At 39.2% G+C, this 14,159-nt stretch overlaps 1 protein-coding gene across 10 annotated transcripts in view; it reads left to right on the top strand.

The window, feature by feature from the left end:
- Positions 1 to 14,159, top strand: part of SOX6 (SRY-box 6) — a 324,606-nt gene that overhangs the window by 84,148 nt on the left and 226,299 nt on the right. The window contains exon 1 of one of the 10 annotated variants that reach the window (XM_025197403.1): positions 9,646 to 9,665. The exons of the other annotated variants lie outside the window; for them this stretch is intronic. The gene's annotated coding sequence lies outside the window, so the exon portion shown is untranslated. Of the gene's footprint in view, positions 1 to 9,645; positions 9,666 to 14,159 lie in introns of those variants that run through there. 10 annotated transcript variants of the gene reach the window in all.

Raw genomic sequence — 14,159 nt, 5'->3', positions numbered from 1 at the left:
GAAGTCAATGGCAGGGCCAGGATCTGATCTGGTATAACAAATATTATCAAATCAGTGCAAATCCTCTTTCTGTAGTGCAACTCATGGGTATTTGAAATTCTTACACCAGTGTAAGAGCATTGTGAGCAGAGACTCAGGGTGCTAGAATTAATGGTTCTATAGTAAAAGAGGAAATGGGGACAGCATAATAGAAAGCAACTTGTTGGATAACATAAGCATTATTAATATCGTTGTTAGAGAAATGCTTCACATACCTTAGGGTAAACTTTTCAGCACCCAAGGCTACTGCTTTACTGGCTGCAGTATCTAAATGTCTGGAATAAAAACACGCCCTTGTGATATACAATACTGGTGGCCTAGTCTGCAGATGGAAAAGTACTGCATACATTAGATATCTTGTACTCCCAAATAAAGCTCTTTTTTGCTTGCTGTGTATTGATGTGAAACTAGTTAAATGACCTTTGCAAGTGATGGAAAGTGAAAGGTGTAGCTTTTCAAGCCTTTTTATTACTTTATTTGTTTTGTATCTTTGAAGGAGATATAATATGAGCTTTCTGTTATGTTTTGTGCCCAAGGAGTATTGGAGTTTTCTTTTTAGTGTAGTCAATATAAATTTTGTACATCAAAGTGACCAAATTGTATTACATGTAGTACACTGTGGCCAATTCATCACTCCAAGGGAAATTCAAATGATAGCAAATTATCCAATAGCAAACAATTATAAGCTAATAATGATGGGGTAAGGTGTACTTTCAGGGGATGGGAACAATGGCAAATTAAACCATAGTGGTGAATTGCCCACAGTTTATTGTATTTGTTTCCACTATTCAATTTGGACTCAGATAACTAAGTACTTTCTTATTTGCTACCTGATGAAGATGAAATGTACAATTATACATGTGCATGAAAGATTTTCTGTTCATCCATTCTTCACTGTTTCCAGCTATAGTGTATATTTTGTAGCTCGTTCTTGTGGATCTACATCATCTTTTGTGGCAATTTTCCTTTTCAGAATTATTTTTTGACATGCTTTGTGTGTGACTATATGCATGTTCATGCTTCTAGAAAGGTAGTGCACTAAAAAACAAGGCCTTTGGGAAAAAGCTGAATCATGACCAAATGTATAATCCTGTTGATTTCAAGGAGGTTGAAAAGGTGCAACTAAGAGGTGAACTTTCCCTAACATAATACATCTATTTTCCCTTGAGAAAGTCACAATCAAGTGTACTAAATACCTAATCTATCTTGATCAGGTTGACATTCATTTAATATAGCTATTATAAATAGAGTAAGTATGTTGCCTATTGCATAGTTACCATACATCTTCACAAAATGTGTATGTGTAAAGACTGAAAAACTTAAGGTAATTTTGTTTGCTCCCTGCTGGTAATAGAATTATCCCAACAGAGCATCCAAAAGAGGATCATCATTTTCATCTAATTGTTAGTTCTCCTTCCAGGTCTTGAAAATGGTCCATTTTATGGAATTTCCTTGAATTTATGCTGTTGTTTGTCACATGGCTTGCAATAAGTGGGAATCCTCCAGCATTCTTCAAATCCTATTTTGCCGTACTTCTCAGAGCTCTTAGCTTGGAATCCTGGTGGGAGCATACCACATGGTGTATATCTGAGATGTATGATAAGGGTTAATTTTATAATGCCTCTGATTACACAATCAATTGGCAAACAGCATTCTGATGATGAAATTCTTAGAATGATACTGAGCTTCGGTGCATGAAATTGTGTGGCAATAGACTCTGGAATTTTGCTGCCTCTGTTTATCTCAGGTACACTGTGGGCCCTATTACCACAATATTACCACCTTGTAATATTTAGTGTGTACATCCTCCCAACACTGCTAGGAGCTAAAGAAGCACTATCATGACCACTGTACATAGACGGAAACGAGGGGCAGTGAGGCTAAGTGATTTATCTGTGATGGAACAGCAAATTGTTTCTGACTTTTTTAAATCTCAGATTAGCATCATAATAGCTGAACCATCTTTTCTCACATCTTGCTTGCCTTGCTTGCTTTCCCATAAGCATGTTGGAATCAAATCCTGTAAACTTGACAAAGTCAATGACTGTAATGACTGTTACTCCAAGTACACCCCATGCAGTTCATTTAAACTGGGTCACTAACATCTTGGACTATACTTTTCTAAGTCACCTGTCAAAATTACTCACTTTTCTTTTCCTTTCTACATCTGTTTGGGCTTGACTTGTATGGCTATTCACATTACTCACTGCTCTTGGCCTCTCCTGTATAATTATCTTCTACCTCAGCAACAACAGGATAATCTATTGGTAGTTTTTAGTTGGAATGCATGATATGCATATCTCTGTATCTCCTCATTGTTGACAGATTCTTTCTCTTCCTCACTCTCTCTCTCTCCAAACAGAGCCTATTGAGAATGTTTTCTAAATGTACACAGCTCATCCAACCAGGAACAATGCATTCAGAAACTCATGTTTCTTTTGTTGCATTTACATGAATTAATGAATGCAGTAGCACCTGTTTCTGACTTTGTTGCTAGTGGGATGCATTCATCTTTGATACATTTGTCATATACCATTCTAATATTTATTTGTTTATGTGGGAATACTGTTAAGCAACATTTATGTTTAAAATATGGGAATTCAGCCATTTCCCTAATAGGTACTTACTTGAGGAGGCTGTGGACAGTATCATAGAAAATTAGGTTTGGAAAGGATCTCAGGAGATCATCTAGTTCAACCCCCTGCTCAAAGCAGGACCATCCCCAACTAGATCCTCCCAGCCAAGGCTTTATTGAGCCAGGTCTTTAAAACCTCCAAGGATGGACATTCCATAACCTCTGTGCGTAATCTATGCCAATGCTTCATAGATTTTATAGATAGATTTAATAGATTTTTAGGGTTGAAAGGGACCTCAGTAGATCGAATCTGACCCTCTGCCATGGGCAGGAAAGAGCACTGGGGTCAGGCAACCCCAGCCAGGTGTTTGTCCAGTCTCTTCTTAGAGACCTCCAAAGTAGGGGAAAGCACCACCTCACTTGGAAGCTTATTCCAGATTCTGGAATATCAGTTTGTGGCCATTGTTCCTAGTTACTCCAAGGGGTACCCTGGCAAACAGAGTATCTCCTATTCCTTGCTGCGCCCCTCCTGGCTCCCCCGATGAACTTGTAGACAGCCACTAGATCACCTCTCAGCCTTCTCTTACGGAGGTTGAAGAGATCCAGGTCCCTCAGTTTCTCCTTATAAGACCTTACCTGCAGGCCACTAACCATACCAGTGGCCCTCCTCTGGACCCTCTCACGGTTATCCGTATCCCTCTCGAAGTGTGGCACGCAAAACTGGACACAGTACTCCAGCTGCAGCCTTACCAATGTTGCATAGAGTGGGATCCTTAGACCTGTTTGTGATGCACCTTTTAATGCATGATAAAGTGTGATTAGCTCTGTCGATCACTTTGTCACATTGTTGACTCATGTTCATCTTGAAGTCAACTATGACTCTCAGATCCCTTTCAGCTGCTGTGCTGCTTAAAAAGTCATCTCCCAATCTGTAAATGTGTTGGTGATTCCTCCTCCCCAGGTGCAGTACTTGTTAAGTGCACCCAGATGCACGTATCCTTGTTAAACTGCATCCTGTTTTGTTCTCCCCACATTTCCAGCCAGTCCAAATATGCCTGAATCTGTTCCCTACCCTCCAGTGTGTTTACTTTGTCCCATAATTTGGTGTCATCTGTGAACTTGGACAGTGTGCTCTCCACGCCCTCGCCCAAGTCACTGATGAAGATATTGAACAGCACTGGTCCAAGGACCAAGCCTTGTGGGACTCCACTGCCCACATCTTTCCAGGTAGATACCGACCCGTCTACCACCACTCTCTGGGTGCATCTCATCAGCCAATTTGCCACCCACCTAATTATCTAAGTCACAGCTGCTTAGTTTTTAAAAAATGAGAATGGGATGTGACAACGTATTGAAGGCTTTTTAAAAATCCAAGTATATGACATCCACCTCGACTCCTGCATCTAAGCAGTTTGTGACCCGCTCATAAAAAGAAACGAGGTTTGTCAAGCAGGACATAGCATCTACTTGCTATGAATCCATGCTGGTTGCCCTTCAGTGTTATTTTTCCTGTTGGACTTCCACAAATGTAATCTTTAATAATTTTTTCAAAGATTTTCCCAAGGATAGAGGTGAGGCTAACCGGTCTATAGTTACCCAGATCCTTCTTCCTCCCTTTTTTGAAAATAGGGATGACATTGTCCCTTTTCCAGTCCTCTGGGACTTGTCCTGAGTGCTATGAATGTTCAAACAGTCTTACCAGTGGTTCTGCTATGACACTGGCTAATTATTTCAGCACCCATGGGTGAAGATCATCTGGGCCTGCTGATGTGAACACATCAAGCCCCTCCAAGTGTCCCTTTACTAGGATGGTGCTAACCATTGGTGGGCAAGTGTCTCTGCTGTACCTATCTATGGTCAAATTTGGAGATGCGTCTTTGTCCGTACTCAGGAATACTGATGCAGAAAACTCATTGAAGAGCTTGGCTTTGTGCCTCCTATCCGTCAGTAATTGTCCCAGCCTGTCCTGTAGAGGTCCTATGTTACCATGTGCCTGCCTTCTTTTTGTTCCCTACCTGAAAAAGGACTTTTTGTTGTTTTTAATTTTTGTTGCCAGGCTGAGTTCCATTGCTGCCTTGGCCTTTCTAACTGCCTCCCTGCAAGTGCAAGCCAAGTAGATATATTCTTCCTCGGTGGCAACCCACCGCTTCCACAGTCTGTATGCCTCCTTTTTCAACCCTTGGCTTTCCTGTATTTTCCTGTTCAGCCAAGAGGGTTTCATGGCTCCTTTGCCCCTCTATATGTGCAATGGGATTGTCCCCTTCTGTGCCCTTTGCTACCCTTCTCGTGAGAAAGTTTTTCCTAATATCTAACCTCAACTTCCCTTGCAGCAACTTGAGAACATTGCTCCTTGTTCTGTCATTTGCTGCCATGGAGAAAAGTCTAGCTCTGTTATATCTCTCAGGAATAGTTATACAACTGAAATTAATTTAGTTTCAGAGCTCAATGCTGACTTTGTTGCCACCCCTAAATAAGGTGCAGTGCAGAGCTGTGTTGCCCCATGAGTAAACCAGGACTAACTCTGTACCTTGGAGAATCTCCTAGCACTTCAGGAAAAGTATCCAGGGCCAGTCTTTTACCTAGACCTAACACAGATTAATTCCTGTGAATGATTTGGAACTATTCTGTAATAATTCATGAATACTACATGTTGACCTAATTATTGAGATGTTTACTAAATTAATATATTAGTTTAATAGGGGTTGCTGTGAAAAATGAGCAAGAAGGGGAAAAAGCATCAATATAAGCTACATCCCAGCAATCAATTCAGAAGTGTTTAGAGTGGAAGCCAAGAAAGAAAGGGCACAGAAAACACAAGAGATCAAAAGAACTGGAAGTCTAAAAGGGAAAATTCTTGAGAGTCAGGTGGTTGTACAGAGGAACCAGGCTGAGGCACAAGCCCTTGCTTGAGGGGTGTCCGAAGAAGATAGGCCTACCTAAATTACCATGGGGGATGGGTAGGCTTTAAGTAGCATCCATGCATACTATTGATTTAAAATATTTGTTTCTCTAAATGGCTTGTTCTTACTGCAGAATAAGCAACATTTGTTTAAGGAAGTTTTCTGGTGGCTTTCTTCACCACTGGTCACTGACTCGTGAAAGAGATACCACAGGTCTGTGTTTGGTTGGACTTGCTGTGTAAGCATTATCTAGAGGTGTGGGAGATTGCAAACTGCTACATAAGTTAGGTTAAGGTAGGAGTCTGATATTTATTGAGGAGCACTCAGAGATAACAGTTAGCCCTGTAACCATGACATTTCCCGTACTCACTACATGTATGCATTAGGACCAGGGGAAATGGAGTTGTCATAATGACTGCTCTCTTTAATGCTAGTGCATGAAATATGGAAGCGTGTCTAGGAAGGTAAGGAGATGCAGGCACAGACATGGGCTCAAATCCATCCCTTAATGATTTTCAGACACCAGAATGCTAATGAGACATTAGATTAAAACAACTCTTTCCTCCATTTCCGGATGCTCTTAGAACACAACCATTTGACGTGTGCTGGGCATCTGCAGTTTAGTATGTTTGGGTATATAAAGAATCCTGCAGATCATCAGTTAAACATTTTGGTCCACAACATGACCGGACCTTATTTAATCCTCTTTTTTGGAGATAATCCACTATGATTCTAACAACAGAACCTTGTCCTGAATAATTATCTCGGAAGCTACTACACTCGTTTTCCGCTCTTGTTTACACATACAAGATTTTATTTATTTTTTTGTTGCAAGCTTAAATTGGGAGTTATTTTCTTTTGTGGTGGAAGCAGAAAGATTCTTACACCTTCACTGGAGAAGCTAGCCTATGTGGTTTGCACGCTAAACATGTTTGCTATTCTGCCTTCTGCAGTTGGATGTTACAAAGCACAATTGCTGCATTTATAAAACTTTTTATTGAGTAAGGACTGGACAGTAGCATATGGGAACATCAACAATTGCTAACTGATCGTGAAATAAAGAAATTCCAGTATTCTGTTATAAAAAGAAAAAAAAGTCATTCAGAACTTAGTCATATTGGTTCAGCTGTTGTAACCAAAGACTGATAAGATAATAGAAGTCTTTGTGGTTGTTTTGCACTGAAATCCTTTATCTTTATGATGCACTTGGGGCCCTTTAGAGTAGAAAGCTTTTTAGACTGCTGTTGGAGTTAGAACTCAAATTAGATGCTAGTGCATTGGGAAAGGAGCTCCGTAGGCAGGCAGCCCTCACAAAGTGACTTTTATCTCAGAAGCCCTTCCATTAGATTGTTGCTTTCTTCCGTTTTCCTTGTTTATTTTTGTTGACTTTTGCTGCCCTATTTTATGGCATTTAAAAGGTGACCCAATCAAAAAAAGGTAAATGCTAAATGCTGGACAGAGTCTGTGAAGTAGAGACATCACAGTGTATCTGATGTGTGCTGCAGACTCCCGTGTTAGACAGAATGGTTTAACCAGGTTATCTGTGGGCAGTTAAGATCAAATATACTTTCTTTTATGTCTGGCATTGTGTTTTTGCTTTCTTCTCAAACAATGTCCATAAAAAAAAATTAGACCTGCCAGGGGAATTGATTCATGAAGGCATTCTTTTTTTTCCCCCCAAATGCTGAAATTGCTTAACTTGATTCAAAATCATTTTTGATTGTTGGTTGAATTGCTTCAGTTGATGATACTTTGGAACCGCAGTTATGTGATTTTAAGCCTTTCTCTAGCTGATAGCAAGGTCTAGTCTTCCCCTTTCTTGTTTTTTTTTTCTGATTTCATCTACTATTTTGTTATGTATAAGTCTAATAATGATTTGTTACTTAACATTTCTATTTTGCTTAGATGAACAAGACAAAAGTTTGTTCAGAAGCAGTGAGTAAAAGAGGCTGGCATTCTCAAAGCTTTAAATCAATCATGGAATTCAAGAGAAATGATAATACCTGGCAGCTGTCTGGAGACTTCTATGAGAAGATCTCAAAGCACTTTAGAAACATTAATTAACTAGGCATAACAAAATTCCTTAGAGGTACTATTTTACCTTATCTGAAGATTGGGAAATGAGGCAGACTTGTTTAAAAAATCCACAGCAATTGAATGGCAGAGCTAGGAACCTTTGTGTCCTACTTGCCAGGAACAGGCATTACAGCCTGTTCCTGACCCACTGATGTCAATGGAGAGAAGTCTCACTTCAGGCAGCATCACAGGGTCCATTGGTAAATCTGTATCTCTATTTTTCCTCTTTGGCTTGGTACAGCATATAGTTTTAGCAGTGCTTTCCTCTTTGTATGGCTGAATTTCAAAGTGCCTGATTTGAAATTGCAGTGAGAAGCTCTAGAAATCTTCTAAGTATGTATTATTGTTGTTCATTTTTCTCTTTCCCCACAGTTATTGCTGTGTCACTTAAAAGAGACAAGATACTATGAGGAGAATTTCCCAATAAAATGGAATTGTGTTATTGTCCAATGACATGCAGATATACCTGTTTATAGACTGAATTATAATAGAGATGGTTGAACTGCTGTAATAGTTGTGGAGCAAATTTTCTTTCACAAGCTACAAAATAATGTGCTCTGCATTTACTGGTTCAGTTTATATGGGGACTTTAATTTATTTCCAGACATTTAAGAAACCTTGGTAGATAGGAGCCCAGGATGTTGTTTGGTATATTGTAGAAAGGCATTTGAATGTGAGATGTATGAGGTTCGTATTCCTTCTTGGTTAGCTCCAGAAGTATAGATAGAGCTTCTAAATAATTTTAAAAGGACACATCTTTCCACAAGATTATAATCCAAGCTCAGTCTTGGTTTATAAGTAAAATTTAGTTGATCTCTTTTCTCTCTTCGAGTGGTATTTATAGCAGCTTGATTTTTCTCACTCTGTTACATTGACCTATGATTAACATTCCTTAAAATGTTTCCTTTGATGTGTTGGTTCTGTTCAGCTTGACCACTTTCCCTCAAGACACACTCAGAGCAGCACAAGATTTACTGTTAAATCAATAAACAAACAATGGAAAATTAAAACTTTAGAACAATGATTTTTTTTTAGTTTAATCAGATTATAATTGCCAAGGTAACACTAGGTATTGTAATAGCTGAAGAATAAATATTTACCTTAAACTTTTGATGAGGGAAACTACTGTTATGTTTACTTTTGAAAACAATTTCCTTAAATACAATTGATTTCCCATTGAGGATCAAATTTTTAAATACTGGTGATAAAGAAGTCAATGGATCAAATTCAGTAAATCTAAAGTCACTGAAATAAAGGCCCCAAAGAAAAATGTGTCAGTTTTAAAGGTCTTTCCTAACTGAAGACCATTTTGTGATAGAGTCAAAGGTTAATAAAATCAGTAGTGAATGTAGCAATTTTACAGATAAGCTATTCACAACAAGTGTAGTTACTTGAATAAAAAGCTAATTCAGTTCTAAAATGCCACATGCAGTAGCAGTGAATAGCTGCTTTTAGGTGCTTTCTGGAGGAGGATAAAATACAGAATCACAGCACTCTTCTCTTCCAGCGTCCCTGGCTGCCTGTAAATTGCTGTGAATAGGACTGTGGGCTGACAGGCTCTATTAAGACAAACTGCCTTTCTCATCGGAGAGATAAAATAAATCAGGTGTTTAGTCAAATTAAAATACTTCAGATGGAGCAGACCCTGGGGAGCACTGATCCACCTGACAAATCTGAGAGAAACTCAAGACAGATGTGTTTTGGGGTTAAGGAAGACCCCATGGAAAAAAAATGCAGCACTGTCTTTGGAGTTAGAGAACAGGAACAGTTTAGAGCAAAAAGAGAGAGGGCTACATGCATGATATATAATATTTTATGAATACAGGCATATTTACTGTATGTTGATACCTTTCATATGAAGCTTTTTGTTTTATATGTTTTTATGGCAAATCCGTTTTACAGATAGTTCTATTTTTATTTTATATATATAAATATTTTAGTCAGCAGAATGGTTTATTTACTGGTGGTGATTTTAGGGATCTCGGAGCTCACTGCAGCCAGTGAATGAGAAGCTGATAATGATGGTGCTCAGTTAGTGATGACCTGTCTTGGCCCAGCAAGAACTGCTTAATCTGGTCAGCATTCTTAGCAAGTTTCTTTTTTATTAGTGTTTAAACTGTATAATAATGATAGGAATTTTCTATTCCAGAATTAAATTATTATATTACCTTGCCTTCGCCAACATTCAGGCATCTAATGCTTTTTCTTCTTCTGAGTGGCGTTCAGCTTCGTTGCCTCATGTTTTACCAGCATTCTCATTATTTACAAGCGCTTGTTGTATAGGGTCATCAGTCCTATCCCACTGTTGGATTGCATGGCACAGAAAAAAAATTAAACAGTAGTGTTTTGAGTGGGATTAATAATTTTAGGCATAGTTTTCTTTGAAAACAATATTACTACTGTTTCCTGAATGGGAAATTTTAGCTCCTGCCTGCCACTGTATGCAATTCAAATAAGGAGAAAGGAGTTCTCTTAGATGCTGGTGTTTTATCACACCCTTATCAAGCACTTCCAGCTAATTATAACAGAATAATCAAATGTCACAGCTTTAACAGGCATTTGTGTGCTAGTTTTATACCCATATTATAAAGCAAATACAGAGTGTGCAGAATAATATGGTAACTGAGTGGAAGATTAATGCCTGCCTGGGGTGTGTAAAATATTTTATGACTCTGAGATCTGGGCTCAGAATTCAAGTCAGAAACTGCTTGACATAACATGGAAATCTCAAGCCGTAGGTTCCCTGAGTGGCTCTGAATGGGGATGAATGTCATCCTAAGCAGCAACTGTGCTTCCCATTGGTGTTCTGGATTATGTGGAGCAGTAGGTCTCCAGTGGCTTTGGTGGGTGGGTAAATGGGTTTCCCTTTGGCAGTACAGAGCATGTTTCTGAGGTAGTTTGTCCCTGAATAGAAATTCAGCTACAGGGTAAAAATTTCAAAAACACCTAAGTGGCTTAAACTGTAGTATAAACTTTTCAAAGGAAAATTTAAGCACTTAGGAGGCCAAGTGACTTAGGGTCTATCTACACTGTAGTGTTAGATACCTGAGCCTGCACAAGTAGCAATCTAGATGTGGCAGCACAGAGCTCAGTGCTGACTTAATTTGGCCTGCCAAGAACCTGGCAGTGACTACTGGGTAGATATTCTTTTAAGTTCCTAAGTGACCAAGGGGGCTTGCAGACATTCACTTAGTGGTGCAGTGGGATCTGATCCCTGATCCTAGCAATCCCATGCATGTATGGCAAGATGTGTGATTGCTGGGATCGGGGATCAGATCCCAAACAAATCCCAAATGTAGATGGGGACAGGGTTCAGCATCAGGACTGGGGCAATCAGCTGATTGTTAGCATTAGGCTGCGGGTGGTACTGGTTCAATTTATGGTACCGTAAATGTGGAATATCTTTGTGTCTGGCTTGCCACTTTATACCACCATGAATCAGATGCATGTGTAGCACAGTTACTATTTATAGCACGATTAACACATTAATTGCATCACGAGTGTAACATGTACCAGAAGCTTAAGAACCACTCCTATGCTACATAGTTATCTATGTGACACTTGGGCTACAAACAAATGTTATGGTTGTCCTGGAAGAAATGATTTTCTTCTGGTTCAGATGTCCATGTCTATTGTCTCAGGACAAACCCTAAAAAGATTTGCCGGATGAGAAGTGTTAACCCTTTGTGTGTGACAGGTTGCCCTGGGATTGCATCATTGAATCACTGGCTGAAAAGCAGCAGTGCATTCAGCTTCTCACTAATTCCTGATTGCAAGGGCGTTATATGTACATGCCAGTCCCATGACTTTTCTGGTCTGGGACAAACACGGGCACAGCCGGTCCCAGGACAAGTACAGCATCTGTTTGTAATCTTAGATATCTGTGTGTGATGTTGATTTGAGTTTTGGAAAAAAAAAACGGATGCTGGATGAGTCCCTCTCCTCGTGGGAGGAGAAACAAACCTTTTTGTTACATATTCTTAAGACATACGAAAATGTGTGTTACAAAGGTAGATGAACTAATGATTTTTAGGTTTTGAGGCAGTTTGGAACAGGATTGCATGTAAAAGCCCTGGTGCCATTTAAATGCCAAAGAAATGAAAAAGGATCTAATCCAAATCACTTTTTCAAAATATAACTTAGATTTGCTGTTTGGGCCACCCATGCACAACTAGAATTGCCACAGTGTCCTCTAAGTTTTCACAAGAAATTTGAATAAACAACTGCGTGACTTTTCACTTTATCTGTGCACTGGTAACATTTTTTGGTGATACAGGAATTTTCCAGTCTCTCTCCTTAACCAACACAAGCATGTGTCACAGGGATGTTGAGCTAAGCTCAAAGTGTAGCTCTTCAGTTTCAGTTTAACACAACTCAGTATTAAAACATGTTGTCATCAAAGGGCTAATATTTTAAACTAAAAATGTGCATGGTTTTCTTTAAAATATAAAAATCAATTATAATCAGGACACAAAATGAAGCAGTCACCCTTCGGCCCTGACCCTTGGTGTCGACAAAAGTGACTTAAGCCATACAGTAAAGGGGTTCCCTTTCAGAGACAGACCAGGGCTTTTCCTGTAAGATTTTAAATTTGTAACAGTTAATTTCATGTTTTCATTTAATCTTAACATTTTATAACAGTTCAACCTGCCTTTTGAAAAAAAAAATCTAACAAAGAAATTTCTATTACAGCATTCAGAATTACCAAAAATAATACTTTTTCCCAAATTGGTTGATTTTACATTTAGAGGCATAAAACATAAAATACATAGGAAGTATAAACCAAAAGCTTCCGAAGTCCTTCCACTAATTCTCTTCTTTTCAGTTCAGTATCCCATGCCCACTGATGTAATAGTTGGGTAGCACTCATGGATGCCTATAGACATTTGAAAGTAATATTAGTCCATAAATAATGTAGTGTCAGTGTAAGTAGTTGTGCACTTGGGAATCTTAGACTTGCTCAATAGACTCCCGTCTGTTTCCCTGCCCCTTCTCCCTTGGAGGAGAGGCTACTGAAACCTGGCCACTTCCTGTTGCCCTTCCCTACCTTGGAGGAAGGTGGAGGTATAACTTTGTTGCTAGCTTTCCCACTTCTTACTTGACCCTGTTTCCCACAATGCTCTTTTCCTTCAAAAGGTCCTAAGGTACTTTCTTGATCTGGAGTTGCCTGAAGTGGTTAGCAGAGAACGCTGACCTATTGCCTTTGTATTTTTTCACTTTATTTTTCTATGGGGTAGTCAATAGAACCCTCTGGGTTTTTAAGAGACTGGCTTGCTCCCTACTTTTTGATTCTTCTGTGGAGCTAGCAAGAGCACTGGACTCATTTTTCCCACTTCTGGTTGGAGCTTCTCTCAGAAGCCCTCCTCACTTTACTGCCATACACAGTTTGCACTTGGACATGATAATATTCTGAGTTGGAGGGAAAAGAAGCCTGTCTGAGTCACATGCAAAGTAAAATACCCATATTTAACATAATTTTGGCTTGCTTCACAAAAGGATCCTCTACTTTTTCTTAGGAGAGCCATGCAATTTACCCATAAACAGATCGTTAAGCATCATTAGTGCAAAGAATAAATGTACCGTAGTTTCATATTAATTAAGCACTCTCTACAGAGTAAACTTTGAAAGTTAAATGAGAAATTTTTCAGCCATTTTCTCAAGTCAAGTTATTTCTCCATGGGTACTAGGGGAGCTCACTTAGCTTGTTCCATAACCAAGGCTAACCTTTCCCTTAGTTTGTCAATAACAGCAAATGGTCCACATGCTGTACTGTTGCTACAGAATGCTGTACACATATAGAAATATTTTAGAAATAACGCCCCCACGCCAAACAAAGCCAAACCAAACAATTCAGCTGCTTTCCTTTGTAAACATTTTCCGTTCCATTTTCACTGAATTTTCCCTCAGCCTTATTTATTTTTTTATATTAATCAAAATGTGACTTGGGTAATACATTACATAGTTATTATACTGGGAAGATTTATTTGGAAGGGAATGAGGGATTTCATATTGCACTGTATTTAATTCAGTCATTCTCAGCCAGGGTGCCATGGCACCCTGAGGTGCCTTGAGAACCTTTCAAGGATATTGTGAGGTGACATACAATATTAGGTGTGCAAGTATGATTCACAAGATAAACCCAGAAATTTCAAATAGGAATCATAGTTTCATAGTTGGTAGCATCAGAAGGGACCTGAGCAGATCATCAAGACCAACCCCCTGTCATGGCAGGAAAGAATGCTGGGGTCAAATGACCCCGGCTAGGTGTCTATCACACCTCCTTTTAAAGACCCCCAGGATAGGAGTGAGCACCACTCCATAGTGTTAAAGGCAGTCTGGCCTGTTCTGGCCTTCCTGAGTTCTTTGCAGTAGGATGATTGCTTTATTATTTTTCTTTAGTCCAAAAATGATTGAAAACTCATGAGCTGGTATTTTCCAAGGGGTGCCTTGACTCAGTTGAGGGACGCCTGGAATCTAAAAAGTTTGAGGAAACACTCTTGTCAGAAAAAAAGAAAAAAATACCCAATGCCAATTTCTCTACTGCTTCACAGTTGTAACATTCATTCCTG

Source organism: Alligator sinensis, unplaced genomic scaffold (genome assembly GCF_000455745.1).
Source record: "Alligator sinensis unplaced genomic scaffold, ASM45574v1 scaffold502_1, whole genome shotgun sequence".
NCBI lineage: Eukaryota > Metazoa > Chordata > Crocodylia > Alligatoridae > Alligator > Alligator sinensis.
Note: the sequence above shows the minus strand (reverse complement) of the source record. Positions and strands in the feature narration are given on the sequence as shown.